Here is a 20,641-nt window from a genome sequence, read left to right as displayed (position 1 = left end):
CTGATTAGTTCTTCATGTAATTATTAGTAAAATTAGAGGTGCATGTATCTTATTAACTCTGTTTCCTAAATCTCCAGGAAGAAATCCCAGCCGGTGTGGACCCACCCTGAACCAGGCTGGCCAGTACCATCTGTGATTTGGGGTGTGTGTGATAAATAAAGGGGGGGATAGCTCCCTTTGATGGACACCCAGCCAGTTAGCTGTAAAATCCCTCTTGGTAGCTGTTCTTTACTTACTTTACCTGTAAAGGATTAAAAAGTCCCTCAGGTAAAGAAAAAAAAAGTAGGCAGCTGACCAAAAGAGCCAATGGGAAGGCTAGAATTTTTTAAAATGGGGAAACAAAGGGAAAGTTTGTTTGTCTGTTGCTCTCTCTGGATTGGAGGAACACAGAGCAGCAATGCTATAAGTAGGAATGCTGTTGAAGGTTTGAACCAGGTATGAAAAATTATTTTCCATACCTAGCAGGATTCATTGGGATAGGGAATGTTTAGGTAGACACAATCAGGTTATTTCTTTATTTTGGCTTGTGGATCTCCTCTGTGCTAACCCCAGATGCTTTTGTTAGCACTGACCCCTCACTTGGTAAGGCAACTCTCCCATTTTTTCCCATGTGCTGTATTTTTATACCTGCCTACTGTATTTTCCACTCCATGGATCTGATGAAGTGGGTCATAGCCCACGAAAGCTTATGCCCAAATAAATTTGTTAGTCTCTAAGGTGCCAAAAGGATTCCCCATTTTTATTATTTACAAGTAATTCTCTTCAAATTTGCCCTGTTATGGTCCCAGGCAGTCCCCCCTCCCCCTCCATCATCAAGGTAGAGGTGTGTGTATGTATATAACACACACACGTGGCCTAAAACAAATTTTCATGCAATCTGTATTTCACAATACTCTTATTTTCTTCCTCCCCAGCATGTTACCCCCTTTTTCAGTATGTGATAAGAAATTTCCTTCAGAGTGAGGCGATGGTTTGCTGAGTGAAAATCTCTTACATTCTTTCAATAACAATCATTCCACAGATCCCACCCAGAGCAAGCTAGTCAAACATGTGAGCTCAAAGAGGTACTTAGCTGGCTGGTACTGGAGACAATCCAGTGCATTCTATTCTAAATTCCTATTTATCCCATTTTTCTTATTATATAGGGTATTTCCTTCTACAATATTTCCTTCCCACAGCATTTTACAGACAAACCAATATATAAACTATATGCAGATAGCTGCATTTCAGTGGTGTATAGAGCAGTCTTTGAAGTGGAACATTGTACGTGTTTTTAACAGGGCACAAAAATGCTGCATAACAGTTTAGGACAAACTGGGACTGTTACAGTATCAAACTGAAATTGCAGTGGAATTTAGATAGTGTGTGTAAATGTTATAGGGGACTTTTTATTACACAGCTTACTTGACACAAGTAACCTTTCAAATTGGTCACATCATTCAGTATTTTAAGTTTCACATTTGTAAAATGATGTAGAAGAAAATGGCTTGTCCTGGAGAGCAGACCCTTATTGCACACACACTCTGTGTTTAAACATCTCATGAAAAATCTCAAAATAACTTTAATTTATATAACTCCTTTCTTCCAGAAGAATACCAAAGAGCTTTACAAACTCAGACTGAGATACCAGTTTTACACAAACCAATTCAAGTCATCTCTTGAGTGAAAAACATAGCTGTGTAACAGAACACAGCAACACTGTATGATTGTTTGGGACTGGCAGTGACAAACACAATAGCCATGTGCAAGTGTTGTGGGAATTTAGTTTGGTAGAATGCAATTACCAGAATAGAAATTAATCCAGGAGAGCATCTAACATCCCTGTTTTTATAATATTAAAAGTAGTATGAAGTCATTCAAGCCACAGGTACTTAAAAATGTAGTTGTTATATCAGGTACAAAGATAGCATTTCAAGCAGCAGGACAGTAAACCCTAAATGAATCTGGGATATTACTTAAGTACTGACTATGCATCTCACTCTTTTGAGACTTAAATGTGCTTCTGTTCCACCCTAGCTGCTTGTTGTCTTTCTTTACTGAAAATTATTTAAGTTACAAAATATAGTCTTTAAACTTGAGGCTGTTAGAATACTTTAGTTCTGTGCAAGACACAAGACCCGTTTCCTTCAGATCACTTTTCCCCTTAGGTTGTTGCTGACATATGTGGAAGCAAATGCTGCAGGCTGTCATTCATGCACAGCTTTTCCTGTTTGCTACTAGAGGAGAAGGGGCATGCTGTCTCAGCATAGGTCTACTGTTAAAACGCTGCTTTGCTGCAGCTGCCACCCCTGCAGTATTTTAACAGACACCACAAGTCACTGGAAAAAAGCTCTTCCATCAGCTTAATTAATCCACCTTCCTAAGAGGCGGTAGTTATGTTGGCGGGAGAAGCGCTGTCTACACATGTGTGTATGTGTGTGAGGTCAGTGCAACTATAGTGCTCAGGGGTATGGCTTTTTCACACCCCTGAGCAACAGTTATACCAATATAGGTCTATAGTGTAGACCAGACCTTAGACTGCATTGTAAAATATTCTGTATGTTAGACAGGGCTTGGGTTAGTACATAGCAGTATGGCGTATTGGCAGCGCTCTCAAGCAGTTATTTTGTTCTCCAGAATTTCACTTTAATAAAACCAAAAAACCCAGGCTCTAGCTTTTATGATCGCAAAAACACATACTAATGTAGAGACATCTGGATCAGCCCATAGAGCCTGTAGCAGTATCTCTGAAACGTGTGAATTATTCTATACTGCTCAGATGTTCGGTGATGATAATTTAAGGGTATGTCTACACTTACAGAGTTTTGCGCTGTATGTTTTACTGGTGATAGTGAACCGGTGAACATAAAGCACTGGTCTGTGTACTCATTCAATTCCTCGGGTGTCAGAGAGTGTTTACACTACCAGCACTTCCATCCCCTATGAGAGCAACGCTGTAGGACAGCTATCCCACAGTGCAGCTCTCTCGATAGGTCTTGTGGGGGAGGGAGGCAGCAGAAGTGCCCTGTATTGCCCTGCTTAGTCTCTCAGGAGCCCCATTACTTCCTGGTTTCTTCTGTGGCATTTTTTTTTTAAACCTCCTGCTGTCTGGCAGCTTTCCTCACCACATCTACAAACAAAAGGAAAGGGAGCTTCAAACTTTCCGGGGCTTACAGGTGGAGGGGCTGATGTCCATGCGTCAGAGCAGCAGAGATGCTGGCCAGAGTGGTCGCTTTTGGAACAGTGGGATATCCTCCGGAGGCCAAAAGGTGTTTACGCTGCTAAAACGTGTCTTCACTTTCACAGCAGCGCAAAAAGAACAGTGGTAAGAGCTGTATGCTTCTCGTGAAGGTGGTTTTCTTCACCGCAAAGTCATTAACAAGTGTAAAAGCAGCAAGGAGTCCTGTGGCACCTTATAGACTAACAGACGTATTGGAGCATGAGCTTTCGTGGGTATTTCCGACAAAGTGGGTATTCACCCACGAAAGCTCATGCTCCAATACGTCTGTTAGTCTATAAGGTGCCACAGGACTCCTTGCTGCTTTTACAGATCCAGACTAACACGGCTACCCCTCTGAACATTAACAAGTGTAGACGCTCCCAGAGTTTTAGCGCAAACAAGGGACTTTTTGAGCTTTAAAGAATAGACATACCCTAAATGTCCACAGTATCAGCTATTTCATCCTCCTTGTAAGAAAGGAGCAGGAGGATCCTACATCTACCCCAGCTACCGCAACATCCCATGTCAGGGTCATAAGAGGCCTGGCCTTGGGAGATGCCCCTGCTCCTTCTACTCTCCCAGTCCAGGATCACGTTGATCTGAACGACCTACGGTGAAGGCGTCTCATATCATAGAAGATTAAGGATCAGTCCAACCCTCTGCTCAAAGCAGGACCAAACCCAACTAAATCATCCCAGTCAGGGCTTTGTCAAGCCTGACCTTAAAAACCTCTAAGGAAGGAGCTTCCACCCCCTCCCTAGGGAACCCATTCCCGTGCTTCACCACCCTCCTAGTGAAACAGTGTTTCCTAATATCCAACCTAGACCTCCCATATCGACAGCTCCCCGCGGGACGACAACGGCGCCTAACTTTGTGGGCAGAGAAACCTCCTTCCCCTGCAACCCCTCCCGTGGCGGCCGGGCGGGTGTCTCGCGGCCGCTCCCCGACCACAGCCGCCCCGAGCGCGCGGAGAGCCGTTGCCCTGCCCGATGCGACATTAGCGCCGTATCCGTAACGAGGCCCCGCGTGCTGGGCCGAGAGGCGGCGTCTGTATCGGCCCCGGCACGGTGGGGGCGGGCGCTGCCCCTAAGGGTCTGTCAGCCAGTCCCGGCGGGGGCGCGGCGCTTGTGCATCCACCGGGAGGCCACATAAGGGGCGGGCACCACCCCCCACGCGGCTGGATCTCTCCGTACCTGTGCGTGAGTGGGGGCGGGGCTCGCTCCTTCCTTCAGCAGCCGCAGCTCTACTCTAGCGACAACGTGGTTACGGCAAGCGGGAAAAGACAAACTTCCCGCCCACACTGGACGCGCCAGGGACGACGTTGACCTCGTGACGGTCTTTTTACAGCCACTTCGGCGCGCGCACGCGCGCGCTTAGGGTCCAGGAGCAGCAGCCCAGCGGTCAGAACCTCCCTAGCTCGCGCGGCGCAGGCGATGATTCAGTAGGAGAGGCCCGCGCAGGGGCGGAGCTCTGGTGCGCAGCGTAGGGGGCGGGAGCTCGGTGTGTCGCGCGGTGGCGGCAGGAGGGCGGGGTTCGCAGGCTCGCGCCGGAGGCGGGACTTAGTGTCTCGAGCCGGGGGCGCGGGAGGGAGCCGAGCGGGCGGGGAGGAGCCGAGCGCGAGTCTGGCCGGTGTCGCTGCCCCCGTGCTCCCCCCTCCGTCGCTGACAGGCAGCAGCCGGAGCCACCGGGCGGGCGGGCAGCAGGTGAGAGACGGACCCCCGCGACCCGAGGGGAGCCTGGGCAGGGCCTGCGGGGACCGGGAGCCGCCGGCTGCGGGGTAGGATGCGGCCGGGGTGCGAGGCTGGAGCCCAGGGGGCGGCCTGGTACTGGGGGATCCGCCGCCAGCTCAGGTGGGTCTCGCCCCGGCAGTGGCCGAGACCCCTCCCTTTCCACCCCCCCATCCCCGGTCGGGTGGCCTGTCTGCAGGCGGGGAGAGCCGGGGGCGCTCGGGTGGGGCCGGGGCGGCTGGTAGGGAGCGGACTCTGCCTGGCCCCTTCTCTTCCCTGGTGGCGGGGGAGGCGCGGGGCCTGGGGCAGCCCTGCCGGCGCCTCGCACCCCCTGTGGCTCCTCGCAACCGTGTCTGGCTGGGGCGGTGTGTTCCTTCTGCCCTCAGACACCTCCTCCCCCTGCGGGACGGCGCGGGGAACGGAAACGGCAGGGATCGCATCGTAGCAACCTGCCTCTCTTTCCTCCCGACGGGGGACTAGGGGGGTCTGTGTCTTCTCTGGTGACATTACTCAGGGCTTGTGGATGTAATAAATGTATCTTGACTCTTTGGTTTTTGTGTCCAACACAGTAGCTCTTCCCCTCTCCCCCATTTTGAATTCCAGTTATCCAACCCCAGTATTTTCCTTTGGTAACTGCATTTAATGTCTAATGTAAAAAATAATTATTTATCCTTAGATGGGGCAATCATGTTATCTATTATGTTAGTCTATCATGTTAGTCTGGAGTCCGGTGGCACCTTAAAGACTAACAGATTTATTCGGGCATAAGCTTTCGTGAGTAAAAAACCCACTTCTTCAGATGCATGGAGTGAAAATTACAGATACAGGCATAAATATATATTCACACAGGAAGAGAAGGGAGTTACCTTACAAGTGGAGAACCAGTGTAGAAGGCCAATTTAGTCAGGGTGGATGTGGTCCACTCCCAATGATTGTTGAGGAGGTGTTAATACCAAGAGAGGGAAAATTGCTTTTGTAGTGAGCCAGCCATTCACAGTCGCTATTCAAGCCCAAATTGATGGTGTTAAGTTTGAAAATGAATTGTAGCTCTGCAGTTTCTCTTTGAAGTCTGTTTTTTATATTTTTTTGTTGTTGAAGAATGGCTACTTTTAAATCTGTTATTGAATGTCATGTTATTTATGGTATGAATGTCAGATACGCTATTTGGCTTGAGGAACAGGAGTACTTGTGGCACCTTAGAGACTAACAAATTTATTTGGATGCATGCCCACGAAAGCTTATGCTCAATGAAGTGGGGCTGTAGCCCACGAAAGCTTATGCTCAAATAAATTTGTTAGTCTCTAAGGTGCCACAAGTACTCTTGTTCTTTTTGCGGATACAGACTAACAGGGCTGCTACTCTGAAACCTGTTTGGCTTGAGCTATTTTTATCCAAACCATGCAGAATCTAAAGAGTCTTTACAAAATAATGAGTTTTTAATCTGTGGTGGCTGTAAATTAACCTTCCAAATGAAAAGTGAGTGTAAACTGATAGAGTGCTACGTTCCTGAGTCTGCAGACATCTTGAAACAATAGCTCTGGGAAAAGTGAATTTGTCTGCTCCCCCTATCACTCTAACTAGGGTATTAAATCTAAAGCCTAATTATGAAACTACATGTTGTCATCAGCAAATTTTGTCAGGGATCATTTAATTATAGGCAATGGAGAATGGAGTGGGAGTTAGGGAAAATTTGGGAGTGGCTTTAAGGTAGCATGTGTAGAGATAGAAAAAGAAAGCAGAGAGATCCATAAAGACAAAGTAAAGAGGATGGTGAAATAAGAGAAGAAGCAGACATATCAGTTGGTAAAGGTAAGAATATGTTTGTCATATTCCGTCCTTGATTATTTTGCAGACCTCCCTTTGATGGTTTTGGTTGAATAATAGTAATGCATAGTTCTACACTTATGCCCTGGCCAGCTCTAAAGAATGAATTTGACACCCCATAATGGTATTATCGCTTTGTCATTTAGCTCAGTACTGAGTAGAGTTAGATGAGACTGGTTTTTAAAAAAAACTAGCACCTTGACTATACTAATATGGCTAAGGCGGTAGTATAATAGTGAACATTATAAATGCAACTTGCAGTACACACGGCCACTGGTGGCTAATCTATGATCACTTGTAATGGGGGAGCTGTGTGAAACACAGCACACCCATAGTAACGGCACAGCCCAAAAACTTGGGATAGAGCATGGTTCTTGAATGCTACTTAATATCATTGGATCTTTTCCATGGTGGCTGGCCAAAGTTTATTAAAACAAGGTTTAGCTGAAACCAAGTGAGAATATAGATGTTAAAAAGAGGCCCTGTTTATATTACAGGAGAACTGTTATCCAAGAATGCTTTAAAATCTTTTCTAGATGAGAACTAGCACTGTTTCTCTGGCCATGTTATAAACTTTTATTAGGCCCTTATTTCACCAATAATTGGTTAGTGGCATGACTGGCTAAATGGTTACTAACTTGTGAATTTAATCATGGGCTACTCCTCTACTGGTCTAATCTGGCACACAGTTGTTAGCCCAATACCTCAACAAATAGTTTGCCTCAGTTTTAATAAGGGTAATGAGGAATTTAGAAGTAGTGGCAGTGTGGCTAATGGGAATGAGGATATGGGGATTGAAGTTGCCTTCCACCTCAGACATGGTAATTTCTAACAGCTTGGGACCAAATCAGGGACCTGGATAATTTCCATCCAAGGAAATTAAAGGACCAGGCGCATGAAATTGCAAACCCAAGAGCAAGGATTTTAATGAATCTGTAAACTCAGGGGTGTAACTTATTACTGGAGAATTGCTAAGATAGTACCTATTTTTAGGAAGGGGCAGGGGAAAAGTGATCTGGGAAACGACAGGCTTGTTAGTTTGACCTCAGTTTTATGCAGAGTCTTGGATCAGAGGTCCCTAAACTGCAGCACGTCCCCCTGGGGGTGTGGAGGAATGTTTGGGAGGGGGTGCAGTGGGGCCAGGCCAGCCCCCGCGGGAGGCAGGGAGAGTGTGCCACCTGGTCCCTCCCCACCTCCTACTCTGCTCCAGTCCTGCCCCTGGCTGTGGCTCCGTTCCCGGCCCAGAGCCAAGGGTGGGATGGGCTGGGAGTGAAGCTGGGTCCAGTTGCTGACCCCCATCGCAACCTGGCTGTGGCTCTGCTCCTGCTCCCAGCTTTGGCCCCTGGCCGCGGCTCCGTCCCCAGCCCACTCACGGCCCCAGACCCACTTCCAGCTGTGGCCCCAGCCTCGACCCCCTTACCTCTGTCTGTATCTCTTCTCCCCCTGCTTCCAGCTGCACTGACAGATAAAAGGGGGCATGACCCTCAAATGTTTGGAAACCACTGTCTTAGAACAAATTTTGAAAGAGAAAGTAGTTAGTTATAGAGGTAAACAGAAATTGGAATAAAATGCAACATGGTTTTACAAAAGGTAGATCTTGTCAAACCAACATTATCTCTTTCTTTGAGAAGATAACTGATTTTCTAGACAAAAGAAAGGCAATAGATTAATCTACATGATTTAGTAAGGTATTTGATACAGTTCCATGTGAGAAGTTATTAGTTAAATTGAGTAAGATGGGGATTAATACAAGAATTGAAAGGTGGATAAGGAACTGGTTGAAGGGGAGACTACAGCATGTTATACTGAGAAGTGACCTGTCAGTCTGGAGGGAAGTTACTAGTGGATTTCCTCAGGCATCGGTCTTGGGACCAATCTTATTTAACATTTTTATTCATGAACTTGGTGCACAAAGTAGGAGTGTGCTAATAAAACTGGAAGATGACACAAAATTGGGAGGTATTGCCAATCTGGAGGACAGGAATATCATACAAGAAAATTTGGATGACCTTGAAAACTGGAGTAATAGAAATGGGATGAAATTTAATAGTGCAAAGTCATGCATTGAGGGACTAACAACCAGAATTTTTGCTATAAGCTGGGGACATATGAGTTGGAAGTTGGAGGTGGAGAAAGATCTGGGTTATTAATCAATTGGCGGTCATAGTCATCCTGTAAATGTGATGCGGCCATAACAAAGGCTAATGTAATCATAGGGTGCATTAGGTGAGGTATTTCCAGTAGAGAGAGAGAGAAGTGTTATTACCATTGTACAAAGCACTGATGAGACCTCATCTTGAATACTGTGCAGTTCTGGTCTCTCATGTTTAAGAAGGATGAATTCAAACTGGAACAGGTGCAGAGAGAGGCTACTAGGATGATCAGAGGAATGGAGAACCTGTCTTATCAGAGGAGACTTAAGGAGCTTGGCTTGTTTAGCCTAACCAACCAAAGGCTGAGGAGAGAGATGACTGCTCTCTCTAAATACATCAGAGGGATAAGCACCAGAAAGGAGGAAAAGTTATTTAAGATAAAGAACAGTGTTGGCAAAAGAATAAATGGATATAATAAACTGGCCATCAATAAGTTTAGGCTTCAAATTAGACGCAGGTCTCTAACCATCAGAGAAATGATGTTCTGGAACAGCATCCCAAGGGGAGTAGTGGGGGCAAAAAACCTAACTGGTTTCAAGACTGAGCTTGATAAGTGTATGGAGCGGATGGTATGTTGAGATTGTCTACACTGGCTTGTGGCCCATCTGCGACCGCTAGTGGCAAACATCTCCAATGGCTGGAGATGGGATGCTAGATGGGGAGGGCTCTTCTTTCCCAAGTGTCTGTCTAGCTGGTGGGCCTCACCAACATGCTTATGGTCTAACTGATTACCATACTTGGGGCTGGGAAGGAATTTTCCCCATGTCAGATTGGCAGAGATCTTGGGGTGATTTTTTTTTTTTTTTTTTTGCCTTCTTCTGCAGCTGTTCCAGAGCACTTACCTAGCTAAATTACCTGGAAGCTATGGGTAGATTTAAAGTGTCTAACTTGTTTTGCTGGACAGCATATGTTCACTTTAGTACAGACATATGCAACTGTCCAGATAGCTGTATTTTGTGATCAGCTGATCACAATAATTTCTACAGTTAAGACACTGAGACAGCAAAACCTTGTCTGATGGTAAGATCGAGACCTTGCTGACTCTCCTGGAGTGAAGAGAACATTCAGGCTCATTTAGATTTTTCTAAACTTAAACAGAATGTGTTTCAGGGAAACCTCTAATCATTTTGCTGGAAGCAGGATTCAGCATACTGCTGGCCAGTGATGAGAGGCTATAAAGAGCTTAACAAATAAAACTGCTAACGTCTTTTCAATGCTAGAAAACAATATTATTGCTCTTCTTGCAAGTATCTCATGTATCTATGGCTGGATCACAGTGCAATTTCAGGAGCTGGTACATATGTTGCTCTGATCAAATGCCTTGTCTACACTAGTAAAAATCAGAGTTATAAATACCTACCGGTGTATAATTACTGGTGGGTAGCAATGGAGGAAGCAATAGTAAGAGCTTGGGCTTTTTTACTGCCATTGGCAACATGGCTACAGTTATGATTCTACTGTTGTAGTGAAGAGTTAAGGTTCTACTTCCACCCAGAGTGAGGGGGAGAGAGAGAAACTGTATCACAATTACTGAGGAAATATTTCTGTTATTGTGTGTGCACTATGAGAATGAGCTACATGTTGCTGCAATCTTCTAATCATTGTCCTGATAAAATCCCATTCTTAAGTTAGAAGAGTGAGAATTATTTTAATCAGAGTTAATATCACCGTTGGTTTTCATCCCTGATTGATTTTCATTATTTATTTGTTTTTTTTGTTATAACATCTGCTTTCTTTAATTTGTTGTCTTGTACATATTTTTTATGTATCACGTATTACATGTTGGTTGGTGCTAAAAGTATGTGGTTAGAGGCTTGACTTCTCCACCCACAACAATCTGATTCCTAACTAGTGAGTAAGAAGACAGATGCCTCAGGAAGGAGAATTTGGGTGATGACTAATTTGAATACATTTACCTGATTGTATTTGAAAATAAGCTGATGGTAATAAAATCACCAAGCTAGTGCTTCTGTGCAAGCCTGGAAAAGACACTGAGTACACAACAGTTTCAACAAGGTAGGAAAGCAGTACTAAGTCGCCTTGTCTTAATTTGCCTGGTATTAATGTTTTGGGGTGAAGGTCTTTTGGACTGGAAAAGGTTTAAACTAAAAAGCGTAGCTTTTGTTTTTATAGTATATTTGATTATATAATGTTTGTGAATGGTAAAAGGTCTAAAGAAAAATGTCCGTTATTAGCAGAAACACAAATCTTTAAAGTGAAAATAGTATGTAGCAGGTTGTTTCTGATTACACCAGATTTTATTGTTAATTCTAATACACATTTCCTATCATGAAATCTATCTGAAGCCAGGGTAGAGACCTGAAATGAGCTTTGAGGCAGAACGTGGCTCTGACTTTCATGTACAGAGGATTGTGGGTAGTAGGAGTATATTCTGATTTTAGAACAATGCCATTTTCTGCTCATTGCTGTCTTGCTTTAAGCTAGGTTTTCCCCTGTGCTGATAAATGAAGGCTGTAGGCTGCTCTCTCCATTTTTTCTTAGTAAAAATAATCACATACAGTAACTAGTTTGAGGAAGCTTACAGCAACAAGGTGTAGCTGCTTTGTTTCTGCTATCTGCTAACAAAGGCAAGTGATGAATTGGCAAATGGAAAGCAGAGCTGGATCCAGAAAGAGGAGAGAGAAATCAGATTATCACATACTCCAGTTATTTCAGAGTGTGTGTGTGTAACATCTTACATTTTATTCTTCTTTAATTAATCTATCAAATTGGGAGACTGCCTAGGGTGACTGTCATTTGGGGTTACAAAACAAAAACACTTTTTTATCACAAGTGACATGTAGTTGTGCTCTTCCTCAGACTGTTAGGGTCAGAAATTGTTGTATCCATGTTAATGAAGCAATTTTATGGCAAATCAAGGTCACCTAGAGATCCTCTAACCATTATTGAAAGACTTTCTTGAGAGATTTCTCTGTGAGACATGAAAGAAATACAGTCACAAGTCAACCCCCTCCTCCTCACAGTGGCTTTTGTTGGTTGGCTGATGTTTCAGATAGGTGAATTAAAAAAAAAAAGAAAAGAAAAAAATGAAATAACATTCAAATTAAAATAAAAACATAATTTATAAAAGAGATGTGGAATTGGTGCTAAAGCATTGTATGTCTGGTAAAGATGAATCAATCTTTGATTGCTATTTTTGTGTCTTCTTTCCTTTTTAATTTTCTTCATGCCTTTCAGTCTCTCTTGTTGTCAGGGCCACAGGGATAACTAGTATTTGTTTTGAATGTGATAAATAAGTACAAATTCCACTGATACAACCCCTTGTTTATATAGGATTTTCAGCACAGGTTGATTTGGAAACATTTCTCAAGACAAACTCCCTTTTCATCCCTTTCCCAAATGTATTATTCATTGGCTCACTTTAACAAGGAGCAGTGATCCTTCCTCCCTTCTCAATTGAATTAAACCCCCAGATTCTAGAATACAGAAATAAGACAGTTACTGTTAATTCTGTACTTGTGTGCTGTGCACAAGATAATAGCAGTTCATTAGTCTCCTATTCATTTTGGTTGGGACATCTGTAAATTGTTGTGAAATTTATCTTTTCCTAAGGCACTGAGTCACTGTGTAGTGAACATTGCTATCCATAAAATGTCTGGAAATTTTCACTTGAATGGAATTTTTAATATATTTTTTGGGAAAATCCTTTCCCTGTTTTTTTCCTGACACTCTCCCCCTCTTTGTTTTTAATTCCAGTATGTAGACCCACTTTCAGAATCCTTCCAGTGACTTCAGTTACATTTCCACCAGGCACCTAGTTCTGAATTGACTAAGATGTTATTGCTTTCCATAGCTCAGGTAATTCAATTCCCATGAGTGGTAAAGGGGAGTTTCCCTACCCACTAAGCAACGCTGTTTGAGAGCTGAATTAGCTCTCACCTCTCATTTTCACTGAAGGTGTAAAAGTATAAATCTGTATGGTAGATATCACATCCTTAAGATACAGCAGATTGTGTGGCATCAGCTACCTTCTGTTACTTGGGAAGTTACTTTTCTGTCAGGGACATGACAGTCATTTTCATTTTCTAAAGAAGCTATTAATAGTTTGACAAGATGCTGGCTTAAGGCAAAGAGGAGGCAATTTCTTGAATCTGTTAAGTTTGCCTTCTGGAGTGATTGAGTTACAATCAGCACACCAGAAGTTTTTAATAAGACTACCTTAAGTTTATTATTCAGAAGTGTTAGCACTTTTATTTTCCAGTTTTGTACTGTATCAATATTGCTATGGTTTTTCCTGTGTCTTCTGTAGCTTAGAGAGGGCATACGTTTTTAGGAAAGTGTTCTGATAAACTGAAATTCACAGGACAATACACTTTTAGTCCCTTTTACTTACTTAGGGCTTGTCTATACAAAAGTTTGAGTAAGAGAATCAAAATGAACTAAAGGTGTGAATTTAAAGTGGATTAGTTAAACCGCATTAAATTCCTGTGTGGACAGTGTCCTTCTGAATTTAAGGGGTTTAAACTGGGTTAAGTTCAATTAACCTGGTTTGAAAACAGTTGTGTATACGCGACACAATCAATCACAGTGCATTAACTCCACATTTATTGCAAACTTTGGAGTCCTTCTGCAAAGTGAACTAAGTTTGCTGCAAATTGAATTAGTTGTGTGTGTTTGTGTGGACACAATGCTGTTGTGCACCATTTTGGCATGTGTCCATCAGCTATCACACACTGCTATGTGAATGACAGTTACTGACCTCTCTTTCCCTGTGTGCTCTCCTCTGCTTCGGTATTAAGTTGCCAGGATGTCCCTGTCATAGTTCAGGGCAACTGTACCTCTGTTTCCCCTCTGGTACAGAAAGGACATGTACTTCTAGGCTTCTGGCTCCTCAACTGTTACCACTCTTGGGTTGAGATCCATGTGTCTCTCCCTTCTAAACCGTTTTTTTCCAGGCTGCACAGTTCCTGCACACACTTATTCCCAGCTGGCCAGACTACTTAAACAGCCAAGTATCAGAGGGGTAGCCGTGTTAGTCTGGATCTGTAAAAGCAGCAAAGAGTCCTGTGGCACCTTATAGACTAACAGATGTATTGGAGCATGAGCTTTCATGGGTGAATACCCACTTTGTCGGATGCATGGGTATTCACCCATGAAAGCTCATGCTCCAATACGTCTGTTCGTCTATAAGGTGCCACAGGACTCTTTACTGCTTAAACAGGCCAGTGTGTGTGCTTTGCTTTCTCTTCAGAGGCTATAAACATAACTGCCCACAATTAAGTTACCACATAGTTCTTTATAAGCAAGCACATTTATTCTTAAGGTGAAAACATTACAGAGAAAACATATTAAAAACAATAAAATAACCTACACACATGCTAATAAGCTTGCCAGAGACCACCCCCTCAGCTCCAGCAGGGACTTGAGCAGGAGTCAGTCCTTTGGACCCTATAATGGGGTTTCCTGTGGTTACAGGTTCATAACAGCCATAGCATAGAACAAATGCCCAGACTGCGCAGATCAGCCTGGTTTTGTGTGTGTGTGTGTTTAATACAACTGGGCCTTTGATCTCCAGCCTTTAGGAACAGGTGAGTAGCAGAAAATGGTGCTCTCTTCAGGGCATAGATTCAAAAGTTTGGACTGTTAAATATCTGGTGGAAGGCATTTAGATTCACCTCCCCCTACATATTTCCCAGGAATTTCACTTTGCACAGGAGCAGGGCCACGGCTTTTCTCCGGCTTCGAAGCTGGAGAGAAGCTGCGGCCTGGCGCCTGCCAGCGACAGAGAACACCAGCGCCCACAGCCTGCAGCCCCGGAGAAGCTAGAGAGAAGCCGCAGCCCCGCACCTGCCAGGGACAGAGAATGCCGGCACCCACAGCCTGCAGCCCGAAAAAAACCATTCTCTGCCCCATTGTTCAATATAGTCCTTTGATCATCCTGGCCTACAATAATATATACATGGCATTTAATACAATGGACTCAAATATATACATAAACTTTATTCAGTAAGGCAGTGGTACCCAACGTGGTGCCCGCGGGTGCTATGGTACCCACCGGGGCATTTATGTGTGCCCGCCTAGTGCCCAGCAGGGGAGAGAGGCAGCAGCCCCGCCCCTACCGGGGACAGAGAACTCCAAGGCTGCAGGCTTCATTCTATGTTAAAGTAAGAATAATAAATATATTTGGACCAGCAGTTCAACAACGTTTTACTTTTTTAAAATAAATAAGATGAAAACTGTTTATATTTGTTTTGTAAAAACTCCTTAATTTTTCTTACAGGTAGATAAAAAAGAGCAAATTCACATGGAAAGGTGAAAGAGTAATTGCCGAATAATTTAATTAATACCTTTTACATAAAAAGGGTAATTTTACATCTCTTGGATTCATATATTATGTAATATTAAATGTTTTTTCTATTATTAAATGTACAAATACAAAATAAACCTTGAAAAATTGTTGGTGTCCGCCACACTCTTCTGAAAACATGAATGTGCTACTGGCTACAAAAAGGTTGGGGACCACTGCAGTAAGGTTTTTCAAGGATACTTCAGGAAATGGCCACATCTGTCGCACCATTTAAAAGCTGCACGGGGCCAGATTTTGCCGATTTACCTCTGGATTCCACTATATCAGCATTGCTGTGATTCCACTATAGAAGCCCCATAGCATGCTTTGCGCAGCTGCATGGAGCTGTGCTGAGACAATGGTTCTTATCGCTATCTGGGATGAAGCGTCAGTACTGGAAGCAATTGTGAATAGAACGAAACTAAAGATTTGTTTGTGGACATTGCAAAGCAGTTGAGTGGGGTAGCGAACAGTGCTGGATAAAGACAAGCAGCTCAGAAGGACGTATATTAAAATTAGTGATGACAAAAAAAAATAAAATATCCAGCTGGGCACATGTAGCAGAACTGGACAGGATTTCACATAACTACGTAACCACCCAACACAGAGGTTTTGGAATCTGCAGCCTTTTCTCTTCCCCTCCTCCCTCCCCTCTTTCTTCGTCCCCCACCACGGATAACTAGCAAGACTATGAGGGAATAAGCACAGGGAGGCCAATGGGGACCTGTTCCCTAACAGTCAGAATCTCCTTAGGCCTGAGGTCCCAGGTAGAAAGCCAACCCGATTCCTGTCCTGCAGCAATGAGCCTGAATCTCAGCCAGAAATCCAGACCAGGACCCAAGAGGCAGATCAGCTGGCAGGAACTGTAGTGTGTAAGAGTACTTATCTTTACAATTTATTATTATTGTGCTGCCATGCTAACTTCTGTTATGGGTGCCTCATGGCCTCAGCTATATTAGGGGGATGTGAGCTAGGATCCTTTGAGTCTCCAGCCCTGCCTCCCTCCTTTGCACACTCCCCCTGCAAGTGTTTCCAAGTTGGCAGCTGCTCCACCTGGGTAATTTCCCTTTGTCATATGCTAAAGTACTGACTATTGATTGTTTTGAGGACCATGGAGGGCAAATACCTATCTACTTATTTTCCTTCTCTTCTCTTCCCCTCCCCTCATGTGTCCTGCCCAGTGAATGCTCTTCCTCTGCCTTTCTTCCACCCCCCCCCCCCCGCCAAAGCCTCCCTAAACAACTCCTGTTTGTCATCTTAAAATGGTGGTTGGCAGCATGGTGCAGCTGCAGCCTCTACCCCACTCCCCTTCCACAGCAGATTCAGTGTGGGCAAAATTCACTGAGATAATGATTACAGGAAAAGTTTGATTAGTTTCTCAGTTTACATGAGGTACGCATGGATATCACATGCCTGTAAAGATACAAAAATTACTGCTCCCCGCGGACGTACAAATGCCCTGTAACAAGCATTCTTACAGGAAAATAATTGACAGTCATTGCAGAAACTTATCTGATTTTCTCTGCACTTTCTTCATGTCTGCAGGGGAGATAAAGCAGAATCTAAGACTAAGAAATTGCTCAATTTTTGTCCAGATGTTATGGGGGATAGCCAAATAGTGACTTTCTCCCGGTAAAGCTCACAGCTCCCTTTTACTCCTGCAAGAGACATTTCAGGGGTGGGGGTGCATCTTGGTGAATAAATTTTACAGCATATCATGCCTGCCCTTTTCCTTTTTGAATAAGGCCATTCTTTGCCTCCTAGTCACTGGTCTCACTGTAATGTCATTGAGAATCAGGACAGCTTAACGGGGTTAATTACCCAGTTCACATCCAGATGCTGCCTCCTGCTTTCCCTAACACATGGTATTGGATGGGTATGAAAGCACCTCCAAGGCACAACACAACTGCAAAGCCAGACCAGCAACATAATTCCCATCCCCAGCCTCCAAGGCATAGTGGCAGAGCCAAACAGTATATATTGCGTGCACACACACATCCCATTGCACCCAGCACTCTTCTTAACATCTCTGAGGTTCCAGAAACTCAAGAAGGTAAAGTCACAAATGTATATTTAAAAATGCTATCATAGCTTGTCTGGAATATGAACAATTGCAGCCTTTTTTTTCTTGCTTTCACAGCCAGCACACCTGCAGTTGCATGACCCTCAAGACCAGGGCTTCTATTGACTGCTGAGTGGCTGGCCAACCTGAGGAGACAAAAACTGAGAACTTGGGACAAAATGTTGTGGATCTCATTACAGAATCTTAAATAAATAAATTAAAAAAAATAGTGAAGACATGGAGGCAATATTTGTGGCCAGAAAGGGAGCTCTCACAAGAGATTGTGGCAGTGGCCAAGGATCGTGTGGTAGTTGCCAGAGGAAATATTACCAGGGCCAAAGAGAGTGAAAAAAGACACGGAGATACAGAGGCAACTCATAGGTTCAATACTAAGCCAAAATGCTGTACTTAAAAGCATATTGCTGTTGGGGCAGCAGACACAGCAGTCCTGTAAACCAGGATTCAGTCATGTTCTTCAGCCCCTGGACAATACACAATACTGGGAATCATAGAAGATTAGGGTTGGAAGAGACCTCAGGAGCTCATCTAGGCCAACCCTCTGCTCAAAGCAGGACCAACACCAACTAAATGATCCCAGCCTGGGCTTTGTCAAGCTGGGCCTTAAAAACCTCCAAGAATGGACATTCCACCACCTCCCTAGGTAACCCATTTCTGTGCTTCACCACTCGCATAGTGAAATAGTGTTTCCTAATATTCAGCCTAGACCTCCCCCACTGCAATTTGAGACCATTGTTCCTTGTTCTGTCATCTGCCACCACTGAGAACAGCCGAACTCCATCCTCTTTGGAACCCTCCCTTCAGGTAGTTGAAGGCTGCTTTCAAATCCCCCCTCATTCTTCTCTTCTACAGCCTAAACAAGCCCAGTTCCCTCAGCCCCTTCTCATAAGTCATGTGCCCCATCCCCCTGATCATTTTCATTGCCCTCTGCTGGACTCTCCAATTTGTCCACATCCTTTCTGTAGTGGGGGGCCCAAACTGGATGCAGTACTCTAGATGTGGCCTCAGCAGTGCCGAATAGAGGAGAATAATCACTTCCCTCGATCTGCTGGCAATGCTCCTACTAATGCAGCCCAGTATGCCATTAGCCTTCTTGGCAACAAGGGCACACTGCTGGCTCATATCCAGCTTCTCATCCACTGTAATCCCCAGGTCCTTTTCTGCAGAACTGCTGCTCAGCCAGTTGGTCCCCACCCTGTAGTGGTGCATGGGATTCTTCCATTCTAAGTGCAGGACTCTGCACTTGTCCTTGTTGAACCTCATCAGATTTCTTTTGGCCCAATCATCCAATTTGTCTAGGTCACTCTGGACCCTGTCCCTACCTTCCAGTGTATCTACCTCTCCCCCCAGCTTAGTGTCATCTGCAAACTTGCTGAGAGTGTAATCCATCCCATCATCCAGATCATTAATAAAGATGTTGAACAAAACCAGCCCCAGGACCGACCCCTGGGGCAATCCGCTTGATACTGTCTGCCAACTAGACATTGAGCCATTGATCACTACCCATTGAGCCTGACAATCTAGCCAGCTTTCTATCCATCCAATAGTCCATTAATCGAATCCATACTTTTTTAACTTGCTGGCAAGAATACTGTGAGAGACCATATCAAAAGCTTTGCTAAGTCAAGATATATCACGTCCACTGCTTTCCCCATATCCACAGAGCCAGTTATCTCATCATACAAGGCAATCAGGTTGATCAGGCATGACTTGCCTTTGGTGAATCCATGTTGACTGTTCCTGATCACCTTCCTCTTGTAAAAATGCTTCAAAATGGTTTCCTGGAGGACCTGCTCCATTATTTTTCCGGGGACTGAGATGAGGCTGACTGGTCTGTAGTTCCCCGGGTTCTCCTTTTTCCCTTTAAGGATGGGCACTATATTTGCCTTTTTCCAATTGTCCAGGACCACCCCCTATCACCACGAGTTTTCATAGATAATGATCAATGGTTCTGCAATCACATCAGCCAGTTCTCTCAGCACCCTCGGATGCATTAGATCTGGACCCATGGACTTGTGCAAGTCCAGCTTTTCTCAATGATCCTTAACCTGGTCTTTCACCACTGAGGCTGCTCACCTCCTCCCCATACTGTGTTGTCCAGGACAGCAGTCTGGGAGCTGACCTTGTCTGTGAAGACCGAGGCAAAAAAAGCATTGAGTACTTCAGCTTTTTCCACATCGTCTGTCAGTAGGATGCCTCCCCCATTCATTAAGGGTCGCATACTTTCCCTGACCTTTTTCTTGTTGCTTACATACCTGTAGAAACCCTTTTTGTTACCCTCCACATCTCTTGCTAGCTGCAACTCCAGTTGCGTTTTAGCCTTCCTGATTACACCCCTGCATGCTTGAGCAATATTCATATATTCCTCTGTAGTCACTTGTCCAAGTTTCCACTTCTGATAAGCTTCCTTTTTGTGTTTAATCTCACCGAAGAGTTCACTGTTAAGCAAAGCTGGTCGCCTGCCCTATTTGCTATTCTTTCTGCACATCGGGATGGTTTGTTCCTATGCCCTCAATAAGGCTTCTTTAAAATACAGCCAGCTTTCCTGGACTCCTTTCCCCCTCATATTAGCCTCCCAGGTGGTCCTGCCCATCAGTTCCCTAAGGGAGTCAGTCTGCTTTTCTATGGTCCAGGGTCCGTATTTTGCTACTCTCCTTTTTTCCTTTTGTGAGGATTCTGAACTGAGTCATCTCAGTCACTGCTGTCCAAGTTGCCCAGGAATACAAGTAACTCCTTCCTACTGTTCCACAGCAGCAGTGCTCCCAGAGGTCATTTCCTTCACGGAGTAAAGAGACAATTGCATCTGGACACCCAGCTCTTCTGAGCCCTCCAGCACTCCTGATAACTTTGAGCTGAATCATCCATCCTGTTACCCAGGTTATATTTATGTGTATGTCACACCACATTAATATGTATTCAGGAATGACATTAACTACAGCTGTGAATTGTATTTCTTTTCCCAGAATGCTGGCCACTCATGCTAAGATACGTCCCATAACACTCAATAGCTGAACTTTTCTCTTGGCACAGGCAAATACAGAACTAGTCAGAAACAAAATGTATGAATAGAATGTCTTGGTACAGGTAGGAGGTACCTCCACACCCCAAAAACTCCTGGAATGTGGTATCCAAAACAAAGATAAGGGAGGTACAGGATGGTATGGGAAAACAAGTACAGACTGGTGGGTGATGTATAACGTGCTCTCAAACTTGTAAGCAACTGTGCTGTAAATATAGGTAATCTTAGATGCATATTTTTGAAGCAGACCTTCCATGTAAGGTAAGTACTGTGAGATTGCTTCCCAGAAAGCGTGGTGTATGTGTCTCCATTTCATTCTGTAATGCCTTGTC

General features: G+C 44.2%; 2 protein-coding genes across 16 annotated transcripts in view; one reads left to right on the top strand and one right to left on the bottom strand.

The window, feature by feature from the left end:
* Positions 1 to 4,526, bottom strand: part of RAD52 (RAD52 homolog, DNA repair protein) — a 32,261-nt gene extending 27,735 nt beyond the window's left edge. For 3 of the 4 annotated variants that reach the window (XM_039546822.1, XM_039546846.1, XM_039546840.1), the window contains exon 1: positions 4,393 to 4,526. The gene's annotated coding sequence lies outside the window, so the exon portion shown is untranslated. The remainder of the gene's footprint in view (positions 1 to 4,392) is intronic. The other variant, XM_039546832.1, reaches the window with a different exon arrangement.
* Positions 4,527 to 4,763: 237 nt separating this feature from the next.
* ERC1 (ELKS/RAB6-interacting/CAST family member 1) overlaps positions 4,764 to 20,641 on the top strand; it is a 562,177-nt gene continuing 546,299 nt past the window's right edge. For all 12 annotated transcript variants that reach the window (XM_039546718.1, XM_039546709.1, XM_039546701.1 and 9 more), the window contains exon 1: positions 4,764 to 4,902. The gene's annotated coding sequence lies outside the window, so the exon portion shown is untranslated. The remainder of the gene's footprint in view (positions 4,903 to 20,641) is intronic.

This window comes from Mauremys reevesii, linkage group 1, assembly GCF_016161935.1.
Source record: "Mauremys reevesii isolate NIE-2019 linkage group 1, ASM1616193v1, whole genome shotgun sequence".
NCBI lineage: Eukaryota > Metazoa > Chordata > Testudines > Geoemydidae > Mauremys > Mauremys reevesii.
The sequence above is the reverse complement of the archived record's forward strand: the minus strand, read 5'-3'. Positions and strand labels throughout refer to the sequence as shown.